Raw genomic sequence first — 22,917 nt, forward strand, 5'->3', positions numbered from 1 at the left:
AAAAACTCCGAGAAAATATTCAAATTTTTTTTCATTGATAATTTGTTACTTCCATTTGTTTTTTCCAATGAGTGGTATAGTGACGTTCTTCGGTTTGTCAGTTAGTGGTTGGTAAGAGTTTATATTTGTTTTCAATTCGATTTGTTTCCGGAATCTTCAGGCAATGTTTTTACAATCCAATTATCATGGATTATGTTGGTGTTGTCTTTTTTGTAAGATCTTTTCTCACCTTTTTCCATCACTTTGAGCTTTCAAAACAAAATAAACAGTTAAAGTTGAGTGTCAAGTTTTACTGGAGGCTATTCGCAGATTTTGAATTATTTTGTTAATAATAATTCCGCTTGTATCTTAATGGGAAAATGAAAAGTTTACTCTTAAAATTGGTTTCCTTGATAATTTCGGAGGAGAATGCAATGGTTCTGAAAATAATAAAAGATCAACATTTAGGAACAATTCATCAAAACGTGTCTTTTAAGTCGTGTTGAGAACAGTTCTCATGACTTTGCAATTTTCAAAGAATAAAATTAAAAGAAAAAACAGATTTTTTTTCATGTTTTGTCCTTTATTTTCTTGTTGCTCGTTTTTCTAATTACTCGACCTGAATTAATGGCATTGGATATTACGTCATTTGATAATAGTTTTTTGCACACATTTGAAAAATAGATGACAATCCATTATATAGAATGCCTTTGGAGTCGAACCTTATGTGAAAAATTCCGAGAAAATTCTTATAAATTATTTTACTGATTTGTTGAAGAGAAAGCTATTTTCTGATAGGAATGCAATGGTTCTGAAGATAAAAATATCTCAAGTATTTATAACAGTTCATTAAAACTTGTTTCTTAAATTGTGCTGGTAGTTTTCATGACTTTGCGATTTTCATAGAAAAAAAATAAAAAAAAAACAAACTATTTTTTTTCAGATTTTCTCTTTTGATTATTTTTTGTTGCTCGGTTTTTGACTATTTTTGAAGCGAATCGTTGGTTATTTAAATCACATTATTTGATTATAGTTTTTTGAACACATTTAAAGAAATGATATTCTTTTATTTACAATGCCTTTGGTGTCACAACTTAATTAAAAAATTCCGAGAAAATTTTCAATTTTTTTTTCACTGATAATTTGTTACTACAGTTTGTTTTTCCAATGAGTGACATGATGACGTTCCTCGGTTTTCCAACTAGTGGTTGGTAAGAGTTTAAGTTTGTTTTTAATTCGATTTGTTTCCGGAATCTTCTGGCAATGTTTTTTACAATCCAAATATCATGGATTGTGTTGGTGTTGTCTTTTTTGTAAGATCTTTTCACACATTTTTGCACCACTTTGAGCTTTCAGAAAGGAATAAACAGCTAAAGCTGAGTGTCAAGTTTTACTGGAGGCTATTCGCTGATTTTGAATTATTCTGTTAATGATAATTCCGCTTGTAACTTAATGGGAAAGTGAAATGTTTAGTCTTAAAATTGGTTTACTTGGAAATTTCGGAGGAGAATGCAATGGTTCTGAAGAAAATATTAGATGAAATTTTAGGAACAATTCATCAGTTTTGTTGAGAATAGTTAATATGACTTTGCAATTTTTATAGAATTAAATTAAAAGAAAAAACAGATTTTTTTCAGATTTTGTCCTTTGTTTATTTTCTTGTTGCTTGGCAATTTTTTTTCGACGTGAAATGTTGACTATGTTTATCCCGTAAATTGATTTAACTTTATTGAACATTTCTGAAATATACGATAATACTTTATATACAATGCCTTCGGAGTTGCAACCGATGTGATAAATTCCCTGAAAATTTTTATTGTTTTTCAACAAAAGTTTTTGTCACCTCTGTGGTTTCAAATGAATGGCATAGTGACCTTTTTAGTTTTTTTCCAGTTAGTGGTTGGTTAGAGTTTAACTTTGTTTTTAATTCGATTCGTTTCCTGAATCTTCTGTCATTGTTTTTACAATCCAAATATCATCGATTGTGTTGGTGTTGTCGTTTTTCCATCACTTTTAGCTTTCAAAACAAATTAAACAGCTAAATTTGAGTGTCAAATTTTACTGGACTTGTACGTGGATTGTTTTGGCGTTCTATATTTTTTGTAAGATCTTATCACACATTTTTCCACTTCTTTGAGCTTTCAAAACGGAATAAACAAGTAAAGCTCAATGAGTGTCAAACTTTACTGGAGGCATTTAGCTAGATGTCGTAGTCTTTCAAGTGCCTAGAGTGCTCCAGCTGCTGGGATGGCCAAATTCAAAGTTAAAAAAACAATTTAAGCCTAAAATTTTTTTCAAAGTTTTCGGGCCATTTTTGAAGTTTTTTGTTTGATGGGTTTCAAATTGATTTTTGACAAAGTTGAAAGAAGCGTTCTGCTTGACATAATTACCTTTGATGGCTATTTTGAGCTATAATTTTTGGTACTGAACACTCAAGATGATGCTAAATGTTGCAATTTTTAAATTTGGACAAGAAATTTTGTGGGGTTTAATAATAGGCTACTGCATAGTTTTAGTGGCAACGGAAAAACTTGAACACTTTTATTGTCACGAAATTTAACTGATTTTGAACTATTATGTTAATGATTGTTCCGGTTGCATATTTATGGGAAAGTGAAAATTTTAGTCTCAAAATTGGTTTACTTGATAATTTTTGAGAAGAATGCAATGTTTCTGACGATAATTATATCAAAATTTTATGTCTGATCAGTTTTAAACTGATTTTTTTCAGAGTTGAAAAAGGTGTTCTGCGTGACTTAATTACCTTTGATGGCCATTTTGAGCTATATTTTTGTACTGAACACTCAAAATATTACTAAATGTTGCAATTTTACCATTTTGGGCGAGAGCACTTGTGGGGTTTAAAAACCGGCCACTGCATTACTTCTCGTAGAAACGGAACAATTTTAATATTATGTATTTTAGCAGATTTTTATTTTTTCTCTTAATGATTGTTCCGATTGTATCTTTATGGGAAAGTGAAAACTTTAGGCTTAAAATTGGTTTACTATATAATTTCCCAGGAGAATGCAATGGTTCTGACGATAGTAGTATTAAAAATTTTAGGAGCAATTCTTTTGAACTTGTTTCTTAAGTTCTGTTGAGAACAGTTATTATGACATTGCATTGTTGATAGAAGAAAAATAAAAGAGTAAACAAAATTTTTTCAGACTTTGTCATTTGGTTATCTTCTTGTTGCTCGGTTTTTCTAATTTTTCGACGTGAATTAATGGCTATGTATATCACGTCACTTGATAGTAGTTTTTTGAACGCATTTCAAAAGTACAGGACAATCTTTTATATACAATGCCTTTTGAGTCGAAACTTATGTGAAAAATTCCGAGAAAATTCTTATAAATTTTTTTACTGATTTGTTGAAGAGAAAGCTATTTTCTGATAAGAATGAAATGGTTCTGAAGATAAAAATATCTCAAGTTTTAAGAACAGTTCATTAAAACTTGTTTCTTAAATTGTGCTGGTAGTTTTTATGACTTTGCGATTTTCATAGAATAAAATTTAAAAAAAAACAAACTAATTTTTTTTCAGATTTTCTCTTTTGATTATTTTTTGTTGCTCGGTTTTTGACTATTTTTGACGCGAATCGTTGGCTATTTAAATCACATTATTTGATTATAGTTTTTTGAACACATTTAAAGAAAAGATATTCTTTTATTTACAATGCCTTTGGTGTCACAACTTAATTAAAAAATTCCGAGAAAATTTTCAATTTTTTTTACTGATAATTTGTTACTACAGTTTATTTTTCCAATGAGTGACATAATGACGTTCCTCGGTTTTCCAACTAGTGGTTGGTAAAAGTTTAGGTTTGTTTTTAATTCGATTTGTTTCCGGAATCTTCTGGCAATGTTTTTTACAATCCGAATATCATGGATTGTGTTGGTGTTGTCTTTTTTGTAAGATCTTTTCACACCTTTTTCCACCACTTTGAGCTTTCAGAAAGGAATAAACAGCTAAAGCTGAGTGTCAAGTTTTACTGGAGGCTATTCGCTGATTTTGAATTATTCTGTTAATGATAATTCCGCTTGTATCTTAATGGGAAAGTGAAAAGTTTAGTCTTAAAATTGGTTTACTTGGAAATTTCGGAGAATGCAATGGTTCTGAAGAAAATATTAGATGAAATTTTAGGAACAATTCATCAGTTGTGTTGAGAATAGTTAATATGACTTTGCAATTTTTATAGAATTAAATTAAAAGAAAAAACAGATTTTTTTCAGATTTTGTCCTTTGTTTTTTTTCTTGTTGCTTGGCAATTTTTTTTCGACGTGAAATGTTGACTATGTTTATCCCGTAAATTGATTTAACTTTATTGAAAATTTCTGAAATATACAACAATACTTTATATACAATGCCTTCGGAGTTGCAACCGATGTAATAAAATCCCAGAAAATTTTTATTGTTTCTCAACAAAAGTTTTTGTTACCTCTGTTTGTGGTTTCAAATGAATGGCATAGTGACCTTTTTAGTTTTTTTCCAGTTAGTGGTTGGTTAGAGGTTAACTTTGTTTTTAATTCGAATCGTTTCCTGAATCTTCTGTCATTGTTTTTACAATCCAAATATCATGGATTGTGTTGGTGTTGTCGTTTTTCCATCACTTTTAGCTTTCAAAACAAATTAAACAGCTAAAGTTGAGTGTCAAATTTTACTGGACTTGTACGTGGATTGTTTTGGCGTTCTATCTTTTTTGTAAGATCTTCTCACACATTTTCCCACTTCTTTGAGCTTTCAAAACGGAATAAACAAGTAAAGCTCAATGAGTGTCAAACTTTACTGGAGGCATTTAGCTAGATGTCGTAGTTTTTCAGGTGCCTAGAGTGCTCCAGCTGCTGGGATGGCCAAACTCAAAGTTAAAAAAACAATTTAAGCCTAAAATTTTAAAGTTTTCGGGCCATTTTTGAAGTTTTTTTGTTTGATGGGTTTCAAATTGATTTTTGACAAAGTTGAAAGAAGCGTTCTGCTTGACATAATTACCTTTGATGGCTATTTTGAGCTATAATTTTTGGTACTGAACACTCAAGATGATACTAAATGTTGCAATTTTTAAATTTGGACAAGAAATTTTGTGGGGTTTAATAATAGGCTACTGAATAGTTTTAGTGGCAACGGAAAAACTTGAACACTTTTTTTTGCACGAAATTTAACTGACTTTGAACTATTATGTTAATGATTGTTCCGGTTGTATATTTATGGGAAAGTGAAAATTTTAGTCTCAAATTTGGTTTACTTGATAATTTTTGAGAAGAATGCAATGTTTCTGACGATAATTATATCAAAATTTTTTGACTGATCAGTTTTAAACTGATTTTTTTTCAGAGTTGAAAAAGGTGTTCTGCGTGACTTAATTACCTTTGATGGCCATTTTGAGCTATATTTTTGTACTGAACACTCATAATAATACTAAATGTTGCAATTTTACCCTTTTGGGGCAAGAGCACTTGTGGGGTTTTTTAAAAAGGCCACTGCATTACTTCTCGTAGAAACGGAACAATTTTAATATGATGTATTTTAGCAGATTTTTATTATTTCTCTTAATGATTGTTCCGATTGTATATTTATGGGAAATTGAAAACTTTAGGCTTAAAATTGGTTTACTATATAATTTCACAGGAGAATGCAATGGTTCTGACGATAGTAGTATTAACAATTTTAGGAGCAATTCTTTTGAACTTGTTTCTTAAGTTCTGTTGAGAACAGTTATTATGACATTGCATTGTTGATAGAAGAAAAATAAAAGAGTAAACAGACTTTTTTCAGACTTTGTCATTTGGTTATCTTCTTGTTGCTCGGTTTTTCTAATTTTTCGACGTGAATTAATGGCTATGTATATCACGTCACTTGATAGTAGTTTTTTGAACGCATTTCAAAAGTACAGGACAATCTTTTATATACAATGCCTTTTGAGTCGAAACTTATGTGAAAAATTCCGAGAAAATTCTTATAAATTTTTTTACTGATTTGTTGAAGAGAACGCTATTTTCTGATAAGAATGAAATGGTTCTGAAGATAAAAATATCTCAAGTTTTAAGAACAGTTCATTAAAACTTGTTTCTTAAATTGTGCTGGTAGTTTTTATGACTTTGCGATTTTCATAGAATAAAATTTAAAAAAAAAACAAACTAATTTTTTTTCAGATTTTCTCTTTTGATTATTTTTTGTTGCTCAGTTGTTGACTATTTTTGACGCGAATCGTTGGCTATTTAAATCACATTATTTGATTATAGTTTTTTGAACACATTTAAAGAAAAGATATTCTTTTATTTACAATGCCTTTGGTGTCACAACTTAATTAAAAAATTCCGAGAAACTTTTCAATTTTTTTCACTGATAATTTGTTACTTCAGTTTGTTTTTCCAATGAGTGACATAATGACGTTCCTCGGTTTGTCAGTTAGTGGTTGGTTAGAGTTTAAGTTTGTTTTCAATTCCATTTGTTTCCGGAATCTTCTGGCAATGTTTTTTACAATACAAATATCATGGATTGTGTTGGTGGTCTTTTTTGTAAGATCTTTTCTCACCTTTTTCCATCACTTTGAGCTTTGAAAACAAAATAAACAGCTAAAGTTGAGTGTGAAGTTTTACTGGACTTGTACGTGGATTGTTTTGGCGTTCTATCTTTTTCTGTAAGATCTTCTCACACATTTTTCCACTTCTTTGAGCTTTCAAAACGGAATAAACAAGTAAAGCTCAATGAGTTTCAAATTCTACTGGAGGCGTTTAGCTAGATGTCGTAGTCTTTCACGTGCTTAGAGTGCTGCAGTTGATGGGATGGCCAAACTCAAAGTTAAAAAGCTATTTTAAGCCCAAAAATTTTTTCAAAGTTTTTTGGCCATTTTTGAAGTTTTTTTTGATCGGGTTCAAATTGATTTTTGACAAAGTTGAAAAAAGTGTTCTGCTTGACATATTTACCTTTGATGGCTATTTTGAGCTATAATTTTTGGTACTGAACACTCAAGATGATACTAAATGTTGCAATTTACCATTTTGGGCAAGAGAACTTGTGTGGTTTAAACACAGGCCACTGCATAGTTTCTCGTGGAAACGGAACAATTTGAATTTTATGTATTTAGCAGATTTTCATTATTTCTCTTAATGATTGTTCCGATTGTATCTTTATTGGAAAAGGAAAATTTTAGGCTTAAAATTGGTTTACTATATAATTTCTCAGGAGAATGCAATGGTTCTGACGACAGTAATATTAAAAATTTTAGGAGCAATTCTTTCGAACTTGTTTTTTAAGTTCTGTTGAGAACGGTTATTACGACATCGCATTGTTGATAGAAGAAAAATAAAAGAGTAAACAGACTGTTTTCCGACTTTGTCCTTTGGTTATCTTCTTGTTGCTCGGTTTTTTTTTCGACGTAAATTAATGGCTATTGATATCACGTCAATTGATAGTAGTTTTTTGAACACAATTCAAAACTACAGTACAATCCTTTATATACAATGCCTTTTGAGTCAAAACTTATGTGAAAAACTCCCAGAATATTCTTATAACTTTTTTTACTGATTTGTTAGCTCCGTTTGTGGTTTCCAATGGATGGCATTGTGACGTTTTTAAATTTTTCAGTTAGTCGTTGGTAAGAGTTTCAGTTTGTTTTTAATTCGATTTGTTTCCGGAATCTTCAGGCAATGTTTTTACAATCCAATTATCATGGATTGTGTTAGTGTTGTCTTTTTTGTAAGATCATTTCTCACCTTTTTCCATCACTTTGAGCTTTCAAAACAAAATAAACAGTTAAAGTTGAGTGTCAAGTTTTACTGGAGGCTATTCGCAGATTTTGAATTATTTTGTTAATAATAATTCCGCTTGTATCTTAATGGGAAAATGAAAAGTTTACTGTTAAAATTGGTTTACTTGATAATTTCGGAGGAGAACACAATGTTTCTGAAGATAATAATGGATCAAACTTTAGGAACAATTCATCAAAACGTGTTTCTTAAGTTGTTTTGAGAATAGTTTATATGACTTTGCAATTTTCATAGAATAAAATGAAAAGAAAAAACAGATTTTTTTTCAGGTTTTGTCCTTTGTGTATTATGGAATTGGGACGTTTTCAATTTTTTCAGTTAGTGGTTGGTTAGCGTTTAAGTTTCTTTTTAATTCGATTCTGGAATCTTCTGGCAATGATTTTTCAATCCAAAGAAGGTGGATTGTTTTTGTGTTCTTTCTTTTTTGTAAGATCTTCTCACACATTTTTCCACTTCTTTGAGTTTTCAAAACGGAATAAACAAGTAAAGCTCAATGAGTTTCAACTTTTACTGGAGGCGTTTAGCTAGATGTCGTAGTCTTTCACGTGCTTAGAGTGCTGCAGCTGATGGGATGGCCAAACTAAAAGTTAAAAAGTCATTTTAAGCCCAAAACTTTTTTCAAAGTTTTTTTGGCCATTTTTGAAGTTTTTATTTGATCGGTTTCAAATTGATTTTTGACAAAGTTGAAAAAAGTGTTCTGCTTGACATAATTACCTTTGATGGCTATTTTGAGCTCTATTTTGGTACTGAAAACTCAAAATAATACTAAAGGTTGCAATTTTTCCATTTTGGGCAAGAGAACTTGTGGGGTTTAATAATAGGCTACTGCACAGTTTCTAGTGGCAACGGAAAAGCTCTCACTCTTTTATTGTCACAAAATTTAGCTGATTTTGAATTATTCTGTTAATGATTGTTTTGGTTTTATCTTTATGGAAAAAAATTTTAGGCTCACAATTGGTCTACTTGATATTTTTTGAGGAGAATGAAATGGTTCTGACAATAAAAATATCTAAAAACTTAGGAGCAATTCTTTCGAACTTGTTTCTTATTTTCTGTTGAGAACAGTTATTATGACTTTGCATTGTTCATAGAATGAACTGATTTTAGTCAAAGTTGAAAAAGGTGTTCTGCATAATGTATTTAACTTTGATGGCCATTTTGAGCTATATTTTTGGTTCTGAACACTCAAGATAATACTAAATGTTGCATTTTTTTCATTCTGGGCAAGAGAACTTGTGGGGTTTTATAATAGGCTACGGCATAGATTCTAGTGGCAACGGAAACGTTTTCAACTTTTTATTGTCACGAAATTTAACTGACTTTGAACTATTATGTTAATGATAATTCCGCTTGTATCTTAATGGGAACATGAAAATCTTACTCTTAAAATTGGTTTACTTGATAATTTCGGAGGAGAATGCAATGGTTCTGAAGATAATAATAGATCAAATTTTAAGAACAATTCATCAAAACGTGTTTTTTAAGTTGTGTTGAGAATAGTTAATGTGACTTTGCAATTTTCATAGAATAAAATTACAGGAAAAAACAGATTTTTTCAGGTTTTGTCCTTCGTTTATTTTCTTGTTCCTGGGTTATTTTGTTTTTTTATTCGACGTGAAATGTTGACTATGTGTATCTGGTAATTTGATTTAGGTTTATTGAACACTTTTGAAATATACAACAATCCTCTATATACAATGCCTTCGGAGTTGCAACTGATGTAACAAATTCCGAGAAAATTTTTTTGTCTTTAACAAAAGTTTTTGTCACCTCTGCTTGTAGTTTCAAATGAATGGCAGTGTGACGTTTTTAATTTTTTCAGTGAGTGGTCGGCTAGCTTTTAAGTTTATTCTTAATTCGATTGCGGAATCTTCTGGCAATGTTTTTCCAATCCAAAGAACGTGGATTGTTTTGGCGTTCTTTTTTTTGTAAGATCTTCTCACACTTTTTTCCACTTCTTTGAGCTTTCAAAACGGAATAAACAAGTAAAGCTCAATGAGTTTCAAATTTTACTGGAGGCATTTAGCTAGATGTCGTAGTCTTTCAAGTGCTCAGAGTGCTCCAGCTGCTGGGATGGCCAAACTCAAAGTTAAAAAGTCAATTTAAGCCTAAATTTTTTTCAAAGTTTTTTGGCCATTTTTGAAGTTTTTTTTTGATCGGGTTCAAATTGATTTTTGACAAAGTTGAAAAAAGTGTTCTGCTTGACATAATTACCTTTGATGGCTATTTTGAGCTATAATTTTTGGTACTGAACACTCACGATGATACTAAATGTTGCAATTTACCATTTTGGGCAAGAGAATTTGTGTGGTTTGAACACAGGCCAATGTATAGTTTCTCGTGGAAACGCAACAATTTTAATATTATGTATTTTAGCAGATTTTCATTATTTCTCTTAATGATTGTTCCGATTGTATCTTTATGGGAAAGTGAAAATTTTAGGCTTAAAATTGGTTTACTATATAATTTCTCAGGGGAATGCAATGGTTCTGACGACAGTAATATTAAAAATTTTAGGAGCAATTCTTTTAATTTTAAATTTTAATTTTTCCACTTCTTTGAGCTTTCAAAACGGAATAAACAAGTAAAGCTCAAACAGTTCCAAATTTTACTGGAGGCGTTTAGCTAGATGTCGTAGTCTTTCACGTGCTTAGAGTGTTGTAGCTGATGGGATGGCCAAACTCAAAGTTAAAAAGTCATTTTAGGCCCAAAAATTTTTTCAAAGTTTTTTGGCCATTTTTGAAGTTCATTTATTTGATCGGTTTCAAATTGATTTTTGAAAAAGTTGAAAGAAGCGTTCTGCTTGACATATTTACCTTTGATGGCTATTTTGAGCTATAATTTTTGGTACTGAAGACTCAAGATGATACTAAACGTTGCAATTTTTCAAATTTGGACAAGAAATTTTGTGGGGTTTAATAATAGGCTACTGCTTAGTTTTAGTGGCAACGGAAAAACTTGAACCCTTTTATTGTCACGAAATTTAACTGACTTTGAAATATTATGTTAAGTATTGTTCCGGTTGTATATTTATGGGAAAGTGAAGATTTTAGTTTCAAAATTGGTTTACTTGATAATTTTCGAGTAGAATGCAATGTTTCTGACGATAATTATATTCAACATTTTTTTTGGATCAGTTTTAAACTAATTTTTTTCAGAGTTGAAAAAGGTATTCTGGGTGACATAATTACCTTTGATGGCCAATTTGAGATATATTTTTGTACTGAAAACTCAAAATAGTACTAAAGGTTGCAATTTTTCAATTTTGTGCAAGAGAACTTGTGGGGTTTAATAATAGGCTACTGCACAATTTCTAGTGGCAACGGAAAAGCTCTCACTTTTTTGTTGTCACAAAATTTAGCTGATTTTGAATTATTCTGTTAATGATTGTTTTGGTTGTATCTTTATGGAAAAAAATTTTAGGCTCACAATTGGTGTACTTGATATTTTTTGAGGAGAATGAAATGGTTCTGACATTAAAAAATATCTAAAAACTTAGGAGAAATTCTTTCAAACTTGTTTCTCATTTTCTGTTGAGAACAGTTATTATGACTTTGCATTGTTCATAGAATGAACTGATTTTAGTCAAAGTTGAAAAAGGTGTTCTGCATAATATATTTAACTTTGATGGCCATTTTGAGCTATATTTTTGGTTCTGAACACTCAAGGTAATACTAAATGTTGCATTTTTTTCATTATGGGCAAGAGAACTTGTGGGGTTTTATAATAGGCTACGGCATAGATTCTAGTGGCAACGGAAACGTTTTCAACTTTCTATTGTCACGAAATTTAACTGACTTTGAACTATTATGTTAATGATAATTCCGCTTGTATCTTAATGGGAACATGAAAACCTTACTCTTAAAATTGGTTTACTTGATAATTTCGGAGGAGAATGCAATGGTTCTGAAGATAATAATAGACTAAATTTTAAGAACAATTCATCAAAACGTGTTTTTTAAGTTGTGTTGAGAATAGTTAATATGACTTTGCAATTTTCATAGAATAAAATTACAGGAAAAAACAGATTTTTTCATGTTTTGTCCTTTGTTTATTTTCTTGTTCCTGGGTTATTTTGTTTTTTTATTCGACGTGAAATGTTCACTATGTGTATCTCGTAATTTGATTTAGGTTGATTGAACACTTTTGAAATATACAACAATCCTCTATATACAACCTTCGGAGTTGCAACTGATGTAACAAATTCCGAGAACATTTTTATTGTCTTTAACAAAAGTTTTTGTCACCTCTGCTTGTGGTTTCAAATGAATGGCATTGTGACGTTTTTAATTTTTTCAGTAAGTGGTCGGCTAGCTTTCAAGTTTGTTTTTAATTCAATTCCGGAATCTTCTGGCAATGTTTTTCCAATCCAAAGAACGTGGGTTGTTTTGGCGTTCTATCTTTTTTTGTAAGATCTTCTCACACATTTTTCCACTTCTTCGAGCTTTCAAAACGGAATAAACAAGTAAAACTCAACGAGTGTCAAATTTTACTGGAGGCGTTTAGCTAGATGTCGTAGTCTTTCAAGTGCTTAGAGTGCTCCAGCTGCTGGGATGGCCAAACTCAAAGTTAAATTTAAGCCTAAAACTTCTTCAAAGTTTTCGGGCCATTTTTGAAATTTTTTTGTTTGATCGGTTTCAAATTGATTTTTGACAAAAATGAAAAAAGTGTTCTGCTTGACATAATTACCTTTGATGGCTATTTTGAGCTATAATTTTTGGTACTGAACACTCAAGATGATACTAAATGTTGCAATCTACCATTTTGGGCAAGAGAACTTGTGTGGTTTAAACACAGGCCACTGCATAGTTTCTCATGGTAACGGAACAATTTTATTATTATGTATTTTAGCAGATTTTCATTATTTCTCTTAATGATTGTTCCGATTGTATCTTTATGGGAAAGTAAAAATTTTAGGCTTAAATTTGGTTTACTATATAATTTCTCAGGAGAATGCAATGGTTCTGACGACAGTAATATTAAAAATTTTAGGAGCAATTCTTTTGAACTTGTTTCTTAAGTTCTGTTGAGAACAGTTATTATGACATTGCGTTGTTGATAGAAGAAAAATAAAAGAGTAAACAGACTGTTTTCCGACTTTGTCCTTTAGTTATTTTTTTGCTGCCCGGTTTTTTTTAATATCTCGACGTGAATTAGTGGCTATGTATATCACGTCACTTGATAGTAGTTTTTTGAACACAATTCAAAACTACAGGACAATCCTTTATATACAATGCCTTTGGAGTCAAAACTTATGTGAAAAATTCCGAAAAAAATTTTATAACTTTTTTTAACTGATTTGTTAGCTCCGTTTGTGGTTTCCAATGGATGTCATTGTGACGTTTTTAATTTTTTCAATTAGTGGTTGGTTAGTGTTCAAGTTTGTTTTTAATTCGATTCGATTCCGGCATCTTCTGGTAATGTTTTTCGGATCCAAAGAATGTGGATTGTTTTGGTGTTCTTTATTTGTTGTAAGATCTTCTCACACATTTTCCACTTCTTTGAGCTTTCAAAACGGAATAAACAGGTAAAGCCCAGAGAGTGTCAATTTTTACTGGAGGAAATTAGCTAGATGTCGTAGTCTTTCAAGTGCTTAGAGTGCTGCAGCTGCTGGGATGGCCAAACTCAAAGTTAAAAAGAAATTTTAAGCGTAAAATTTTTTCAACGTTTTTTGGCCATTTTATTTTTTGTTTTTTTTTGTTTGATGTGTTTTAAACTGATTTCTGACAAAGTTGAAAAAGGTGATACGCTTTACATAATTACCTTTGATGCCCATTTTGAGCTATGTTTTTGTTACTGAAAACTCAAGATAATACTAAATGGTGCAATTTTTCCATTTTCGGCGAGACAATTTGTGAGGTATTATAATAGGCTACGGCATAGATTCTAGTGGCAACGGAAATGTTTTCAACATTTTATTGTCACGAAATTTAACTGACTTTGAACTATTATGTTAATGATTGTTCTGGTTGTATCTTTATGGGAAAGTGAGAACTTTAGTCTCAAAATTGGTTTAATTGATAATTTCCGAGGAGAATGCAATAATTCTGACGATAATTATGTTCAAAATTTTTTGTTTGATCAGTTTTAAACTGATTTTTTTTAGAGTTGAAAAAGGTGTCCTAGGCGACATTATATCTTTGATGGCCAATTTGAGCTATATTCTTGTACTGAAAACTCAAAATAATACTAAATGTTGCAATTTTTTAATTTGGGCAAGAAATTTTGTGGGGTTTAATAATAGGCTACTGCATAGTTTCTAGTGTCAACGGAAAAAATTTAAAACTTATATTGTCACGAAATTTAACTGACTTTGAACTATTATGTTATTGATTGTTCCAGTTGTATCTTTATGGGAAAGTGAGAATTTTAGTCTCAAAATTGGTTTACTTGATAATTTCCGAGGAGAATGCAATAATTCTGACGATAATTATATTCAACATTTTTTGTTTGATCAGTTTTAAACTGATTTTTTTTCAGAGTTGAAAAAGGTGTTCTAGGTGACATAATTACATTTGATGGCCAATTTGAGCTATATTTTTATACTGAAAACTCAAAATAGTACTAAAGGTTGCAATTTTTCAATTTTGTGCAAGAGAACTTGTGGGGTTCAATAATAGGCTACTGCACAATTTCTAGTGGCAACGGAAAAGCTCTCACTTTTTTATTGTGACAAATTTTAGCTGATTTTGAATTATTCTGTTAATGATTGTTTTGGTTTTATCTTTATGGAAAAAAATTTTAGGCTCACAATTGGTCTACTTGATATTTTTTGAGGAGAATGAAATGGTTCTGACAATAAAAATATCTAAAAACTTAGGAGCAATTCTTTCGAACTTGTTTCTTATTTTCTGTTGAGAACAGTTATTATGGTGTTCTGCATAACATTTTTACCTTTGATGGCCGTTTTGAGCTATAATTTTGGTTCTGAACACTCTAGATAATACTAAATGTAGCATTTTTTTCATTCTGGGCCAGAGAACTTGTGGGGTTTTATAATAGGCTACGGCATAGATTCTAGTGGCAACGGAAACGTTTTCAACTTTTTATTGTGTAGAAATTTAGCTGATTTTGAATTATTCTGTTAATGATTGTTCCGGTTGCATCCTTATGGGAAAGTGGAAAGACTTAAAATTGGTTTTTTGATAATTTCTGAGGAGAATGCAATGGTTCTGACAATAAAAATATCTAAAAACTTAGGAGCAATTCTTTCGAACTTGTTTCTTATTTTCTGTTGAGAACAGTTATTATGACTTTGCATTGTTCATAGAATGAACTGATTTTAGTCAAAGTTGAAAAAGGTGTTCTGCATAATGTATTTAACTTTGATGGCCATTTTGAGCTATATTTTTGGTTCTGAACACTCAAGATAATACTAAATGTTGCATTTTTTTCATTCTGGGCAAGAGAACTTGTGGGGTTTTATAATAGGCTACGGCATAGATTCTAGTGGCAACGGAAACGTTTTCAACTTTTTATTGTCACGAAATTTAACTGACTTTGAACTATTATGTTAATGATAATTCCGCTTGTATCTTAATGGGAACATGAAAACCTTACTCTTAAAATTGGTTTACTATATAATTTCACAGGAGAATGCAATGGTTCTGACGATAGTAGTATTAACAATTTTAGGAGCAATTCTTTTGAACTTGTTTCTTAAGTTCTGTTGAGAACAGTTATTATGACATTGCATTGTTGATAGAAGAAACATAAAAGTGTAAACAGACTTTTTTCAGACTTTGTCCATTGGTTATCCTCTTGTTGCTCGGTTTTTCTGTTTTTTCGACGTGAATTGTTGGCTATGTATATCACGTCATTTGATAATAGATTTTTGTACACATTTGAAAAGTACAAGACAATCCTTTATATACAATGCCTTTGGAGTCGCAACTTATGTGAAAAATTCCGATAAAATTCTTATAACTTTTTTTTTATTTGTTACCTCCGTTTGTGGTGTCCAATGAATGTTATAGTGACGTTCTAGTTATTCAGTTAGCGCTTGGTTCCTGAATCTTCTGGCAATATTTTTACAATCCAAAGATCATGGATTGTTGTTGGTCTGTACTTTTTGTAAGATCTATTCACACCTTTTTCCATCACTTTGAGATTTCAAAACGGAATAAACAGCTAAAGCTGAGCGGGTGTCATTTTTTACTGGAGGCCCTTAGCTTGTTTTCATAGTCTTTCAAGTGCTTAGAGTGGTGCAGCTGCTGAGAAGGTCTAATTCAAGGTTAAGAGCTCATTTTCAGCCCAAAATAATGCAATTTTTCAAATGTTGCGCATTTGAAAAATTGTTCTGCATGATATAATTACTTTTTATGACCATTTTGTGGGCTATATTGTTTGGTACTGAACATTCATAATGAATTGAAATTTTTCAATTTTGGATTTTGGACCAGAGAACCTCCTCCTGGGTTTGATAATAGGTCATTGCATAGTTTCTTGTGACAATGGAATAATTTTCAACATTTTATCACGAATTTTAGCAGATTTTCAATTATTCTGTAAATGATTGTTCGGATTGTATCCTAATGTGAAAGTGAAAATTTTAGACTGAAAATTGGGTTACTTGATATTTTCTGAAGAATGCAATGGTTCTGAAGAAATTAATATTACGAATTTTAGGAACAATTCATTAAAAACTGCAAATGTTTTAAAATTTTTGTCATTTCCTCAGTTTAATGAACTCTTAGGGCCAAATAAAATTTTATATGTCTTGCAGATTGTGTACTGAACGGCTGCGGGAGAAAACGGCTGCGGGAGAAAATAAACAATTCACAATTTAGAGATTTTCATTGATTTTTGTATTTTTGAATTTTTTAAAGAATATCTTGAGGTTAGTGACCAAAAAACCCTTTCAAGGCTTTTGCGTTAGTTAATGGGCATTTTTAGGTTGATCAAAATAGACTTTCAGTATAAAGGCTTCAAGAGTTAAGCGATGATTAAATTTTTTAGTTTGTTCGATTATTTTAGTTTCTTCAATTTTGAGACTGTTTGACTGTGTCATTTCATTAAGAAACAGGAGTGTCTAACAATGAAATTAAATCAAATTAGTTCGCACTTAAAAATGTTTTCTGACATCCAGCAGTTTTTCAATTTATTGTTCTTTGAATCGCCGCGGGATTTTGTGAATCAATGTTGGCTAATTTCCGGCAATCTGCTGGTCACGTTTTTGTTTTTCTTTAAATTGCTCATCACAAAAATCGACTTGTTTGGAGGAATGCAGAATTGTCTCTGGTAACATACTGTCTAGTCTGTTTAATAAGCAGCTCTCGAGCTCCAATTAGACTAACGTTCTGAAATGTCTTTTGAATTATTTCATCTATTGATCTCTTTGATAATAATTCCTTCTGTTCTCATCCAGAAAGATTAATAATCTAGATTGTTTTCGCTTCGCTCCTCTGTTTAGGAGAGACAAACGGTTGTACTCAAGCAGTTTCTTTTACTGACAACTCAAAATACTGATTAACAACGGTTTGTTGCTTACCGAAGATATTCCGTCATTTATTCCATTTACGTGCACATTGGCGGGCAACAGCTCATACCATGTCTGCTTTATAATATCCGCAAAGCGATAGCTGAGGCTATTATTGGCCTTCTCTTGGTTTTTTATTTCGTCGTCAAGATTTTTGGGATCTATTCTGTTGAGTGATAATTCTTTGTCACACCTGACTTACCTCACTTTGAAATTGACTTCTATTTACTTAAAATCAGAGAGATAAGGTCAAGTGAGAGCATATCACTCTAAATGAAGGTTACTTAAGAGCAGCTCATAGGAGCAGCAATAAGCTATACAGATTCTTAATCTAAAATTATTGTCTCATTTCTTAATGAAAAGTCTAAACCTTTTTAGTCTGTCTTTTTTAAAATTTTTTGAGACTGCAGATCTGCAAAGCTTTTGCGGCTATTTTCTGGCAATCTGCCAGCTATGTTTCTTAAACTTTGGTTAATGTTTAGCTGTTTTCTTTGAAGACGCTGTATCAGTGTCAAGCATTCGTGTAATTTGTAAATTTTTTGTTGATTTATTACATAACGGATTTTCATTTTTTATAGTTTAGCTAACAGAAAGTCAACCGGTAAAAGTTTTGTCTATAATAGAAGGTCTGTAGCTCGGTTCTTTTTCTCAAAAAAGAAACAACCTCATCCGTCTTTTAATTTGCCGTTTTAGACGTCTCAGAGTTTTTTTTCCTGTAAACATTGAAAACTTTTTCCAGTGAATGACAAATGTGATAAACAAGTGACTTAAAAAGTCTTGTGTTTAAAGAAACTTGTTGTATTATCAAATCAATTGAATAAATACTAGCAGCCAAATTTTGTAAGATTTTTATTATAAGAATTATAAGGGAACTACAATTGGGCTATAATATAAGCTGAATATCAATTTGAATACCTAAATACATGCAAATTGCCTAAGATTTGATATCCTTCCTCTTTTGAAGGCGAAAGCAGCGACAACGTGTTTCTCTGCTAATATTGTTTTGTTTAAGTAAACAGAAACTTGATAGTTAATCTGGCGAAACTTTTGTACGGTCTCACTTCAGATGCAGCATGTATCATCTGTAAATTGAAGTAATTGTTATATTGTCTTGAAGTTTCAAAAAACAGATTTATTTTTTACTTAAAGAAAAGAAATAAGCGGACTTAAAACTATGCCCATTGTGATTAATTAATTCAATTTCAGAGAAAACACTAGATATTTTCAATTGCTATCTTCAGTCAGCCAGAAATGAACAGAGCATAGTTAATGCATCATGAAAAAGTTGGTAAAACGCAATTTTTTCCGGGAAAATTTTTAGTTGAAATTGAATTAGCAAGATCCAGGAAAATAGCATGGGTATTCTTGTTATGCTCAAGATTGCTTGAAAATGTGTCAACTAACTTAAGAACAGCATCTGCACTGACATCAAGAAAATATTGCTGCCAGAAAACGCCGAGAAAATCAAAAAAAGTTAGATTACTAAATGAGACGTGTTATGGTTATGCGACGGTAGGGCCCAGGAATCTTATGTGCGTGAAAAACATTTCAATCAAAATTATACTGATTAGGTGTGGTATAATACCAAGACATAAATGAGGCGATCAAAAAATTCAGAAGCACATGTTTTTCTTGTAAGTCACTGATTTTTTTTTATGTCTTGAAACTGGTTGACTATTCGAGGATTATTGTTGAAACTGTGTGTAAAGGTGACGGAAAACACTCTTTCGCTCGATAATGTTAATTCATCGGAACTTCAATTCATATAGATAAGCAACTGTAAATCCACAACGTTTTAAAGGCAAAAGCATCGTTTTACTTGAAGGCAAATCTAGCTTGATCTTTTTTAGCAGGTATTTTGTCTGAGCCGATTTTCGACTCAGATTGGTCACCGATACGTTTTCGAAACATAAAAATATTAAGCCTAAAAAGAGCGCAATCGATTCAGTATATTAGTAGGCTCAACGAAAATTATGTTTAACGAACTTTTTCCGAGCTTTCAATGCCAAATAGAACGTATTTTGTGTGCATTTAATCTTTTGTAAGGCTTACATGGTTAAGAAATAATGACGTCATAAAGTTTCTCGCTGGATAGATTTGAATAGCACACTTAAATAGATTGTTCATTTACGCGGTAACATCCTCCGGCCCGGAAGAAAATGTTGGGAGGATCGGTACAAGCTTAACGAGTGGGCGGACGAGCGATCCGGATGACGTGCGTAAGACGGCGGAGCGGGCGACGCTGTCGGAGCCGTACCGAAGTTCCTCAATCCGAGCGGTTGGATAGTAACCCCTAGGGTTGTTTTCTTCAACGATCCAAACTAAATCACCGACCTTGAGGTGTTGCTCGGCAGGCGTCTGCCACTTAGATCTACGGTTCAACGCAGGTACATACTCCTTGAGCCAACGTGCCCAAATTGCATTGGCGTATGACTGTGCACGGGCGTACCACTTACGATGATCGAACTCGTCGACGCCAACGATAGACGGAATTCGGGTTGCTTGGTTACCGAGTAGAAAACGATTAGGTGTTATTGCGCCTAGGTCGGACGGGTCGGCGCTTACGGACGTTAAAGGACGTGAGTTTAGTGCGTATTCAACAAGACAAAAAGTAGTGTTCAACAACTCATCTGTGAGGCGACGCATACCGAGAATAGTGTACAGTACTCTTTTAAAACTACGAACTAACCTCTCCCAGATGCCACCTTGGTGTGGCGCACTGGGTGGATTGAACCTCCACTTAATGCCCTTATGTGCAAGTTCGGCAGCAATGTTAAGCGTATTCCATTTTTCCACACATTCACGGAGCTCTTTCTCCGCTCCAATGAAGTTCGTACCATTATCCGACCAAATCATAGCAGGAGTACCCCGACGGGAGACGAACCGCTCCACTCCCATTACACAGGAACTAGTGTCCATGGACGGGACCACTTCAACATGGACAGCACGAGTAGTGAGACAAGTGAAAAGAAATCCCCAACTCTTCTCGGTAGTCCGACGAACTGTGACGTAGAATGGGCCGAAGTAATCAACCCCGGTGTTGGTAAAGGGAGGAGACTGGTATGCGAGTCTCTCCTTTGGGAGGTTTGCCAGGATAGGTTGAATGGTTGCTGCACGGAACTTTCTACACAAGACGCAGTTTGATTTGATTGAACGCAGTGTGGAACGTAGTTTTAGGATGGCATAACGTTCCTGTACCTTTGACCTTAAGTAATCAATGCCCTGATGGTGGTTCTTCAAATGAGTATGCCGCAGAAACAATTTAACAATAGTATGACGCGCATCCAGTACGATAGGATGCTTAGTGTCAAAGTCAATTTCCACTAGTCGTCGGAGTCGACCAGAAGAACGGATGAGACCATGGGGCCCAATGAACGGAGTAAACTGAGCAATGCGGCTGCTCTTCTTAACGGATTTGTTGTCAAGGAGATCCTTTCTTTCAGTATTAAAGGACTCTCCTTAAACCAAGTACTGGAGATGACGCTCGGCTTCGTCAAGCTCAACAGGGTCGGCTATGCTGCCGTCTACGGTACGGTAACTTTCATGAGATGGTAGAAGACGAGCACATATGCGGTGACACGAAGTAATTTTTGATAAGAACTGAACTTATCAAACGAGATTAGATTAATTCTTTGTTCCTTAGGGGGCTTGGTTACGGATGTGGCTAGAGATGAGATGGAGTCATCATCTTGTTCCTTAGTTACAACGCCGAGCTTGATGTTGTCAACGACGTCAGTATTTGGTACAAAAGGGAATTGCTTAGTTCTCAAGAAGTCAGGACCCCTCACCCAGCTACTTGATTGCAAAATTTCAGCGGACATGCCACGCGTGCCAGCATCTGCCGGATTATCACAAGTGGCGACGTGGTTCCATTGGTCAACGCTGGTGTTCTCCAGGATTTCACTAACACGATTTGCAATGGAGATGGGGTGTTTGTTCGTTGAGTTTATCCACTGCAAGACGATGGTACTATCTGTCCACATAAAGACTTTGTCCACAGTAACCGTTAATGCTCGGCAGATTTCCCTTTTTAAACGGGCAGCGAGGAGAGCGGCCTGTAATTCCAACTTAGGAACTGTCATTACCTTCATAGGTGCAACACGGGCCTTGCCCAAGACAAACGCCAGCTCTGTTATAATCTCCCCGGAGTTGCAAGTTACTTGAGCCCTAAGAAAACCTACTGCGCTGAATACGTCTTGCGAGCCATCACCGAACATGTGGAGTTCAAGATGTTGGAATGGCCCTGAAAAGTAACTTCTCGGTATAGTGATCTCAGCTAACCGCGGCAGTTCAACACACCAGGCAAGGAATCTGTCAACTGTGTCTTTAGGTAACTCATCATCCCAACTTTGTCCATTGACACGCCAAATGTCTTTCAATATTAACCTAGCACCAACAGTGAACGGTGCGACAAGACCAATTGGGTCGTAGACCTTTGACACAAGACTTAAGACCAAGCGCTGTGTTAAACTTTTCATGATGGTGCTGTTAGTACCCCTACTCACAACCAGAGTACCGTTGTTGTGATCCCACTTAAGCCCAAGCACGTGCATTGATTCCTCCTTGGATGAAACGATGACCTTCGGTTCAGTGGATTGAGCAGACCCATCAATTCGGTCAGCCAGATCTGGTACATTGCTTACAAACTTAGTAAGCTTGAACCCACCTAGATGGAGAAGATGTACCAATTCCTTCGACCTAATGAGGGCCCTTTCGGGGGATTCCACTGAGTCCAAGTAATCGTCCATGTAGAAGTTCTCAAGGACGGCTTTCGCAGCTTCTGGGTACTCCTTAGCATTATCGCGTGCCGTGCGCTGAAGTGCGTAGTTGGCGCAGCTGGGCGAATCTTTTGCCCCAAAGATGTGGCGCGTATACTGGTGTACCACAACATTTGATGTGGGGTCCTCCCGCCACAAAAAGCGCAATGATGGTTGATCACATGGCAACACTCCAACTTGGAGGAACATTCCCTCGATGTCGGCGGATACGGCAAATGGATGTTGTCTGAACCGTAGGAGTACATGTATTAGGTTTTGCAGTAGGTCAGGTCCGGTGAGTAATGACTTATTAAGAGATGCGCCATGGAATTTTGCCGCTCCGTTTAGTACCCTACGAACCTTTCCCGGCTTGTTCGGGTTAACAACCGGATGGTGTGGTAGGTACCACTCTCGTTCCGAGCGACTTTCCACCTTATGAGCATCTCTGACCCTTACTACGTAGCCTTTGTCTAAGTCCTCTTTGATGGTATTCGAGTACTTTTCCCTTAAAGTCTGGTCTTTCGTAAGCCGCTTTTCCAAAGATTTCAATTGAACCAGCGCTGAGAAGTAATTGTTGGGCAGTTCGATGTTATCTTCAGCCCATAGCATTCCTACATCGTACCTTTTTCCATTATGCACGGTGGTGTTTTCAAGAATTTCATGCGCACGCGCATCCGAGGCGGATCGTGGGTCTACTTGCTTAAGTGCGCCGTACGACTCCATGTCGTACCAAGATTTTACCTGACTAGTGAGTTCAAAATCCTGCTCCATATTAGCTTTGAAACAAGTCGAGACTAAACCTGAAGACGACGGTAGAGGGCCGCTTAGAACCCAACCTATGGGCAAGCGAACAACGAAGGGCGAGGACTTCTCGTCGGCAGCGAAGTACTCTAAGGGGCGGATGGCATGATACACATCCTGTCCAAGTATCATCTCG

The sequence above is a fragment of the Convolutriloba macropyga genome, chromosome 2 (genome assembly GCF_964194025.1).
Source record: "Convolutriloba macropyga chromosome 2, txConMacr16.3, whole genome shotgun sequence".
Taxonomy (NCBI): Eukaryota; Metazoa; Xenacoelomorpha; order Acoela; family Convolutidae; genus Convolutriloba; species Convolutriloba macropyga.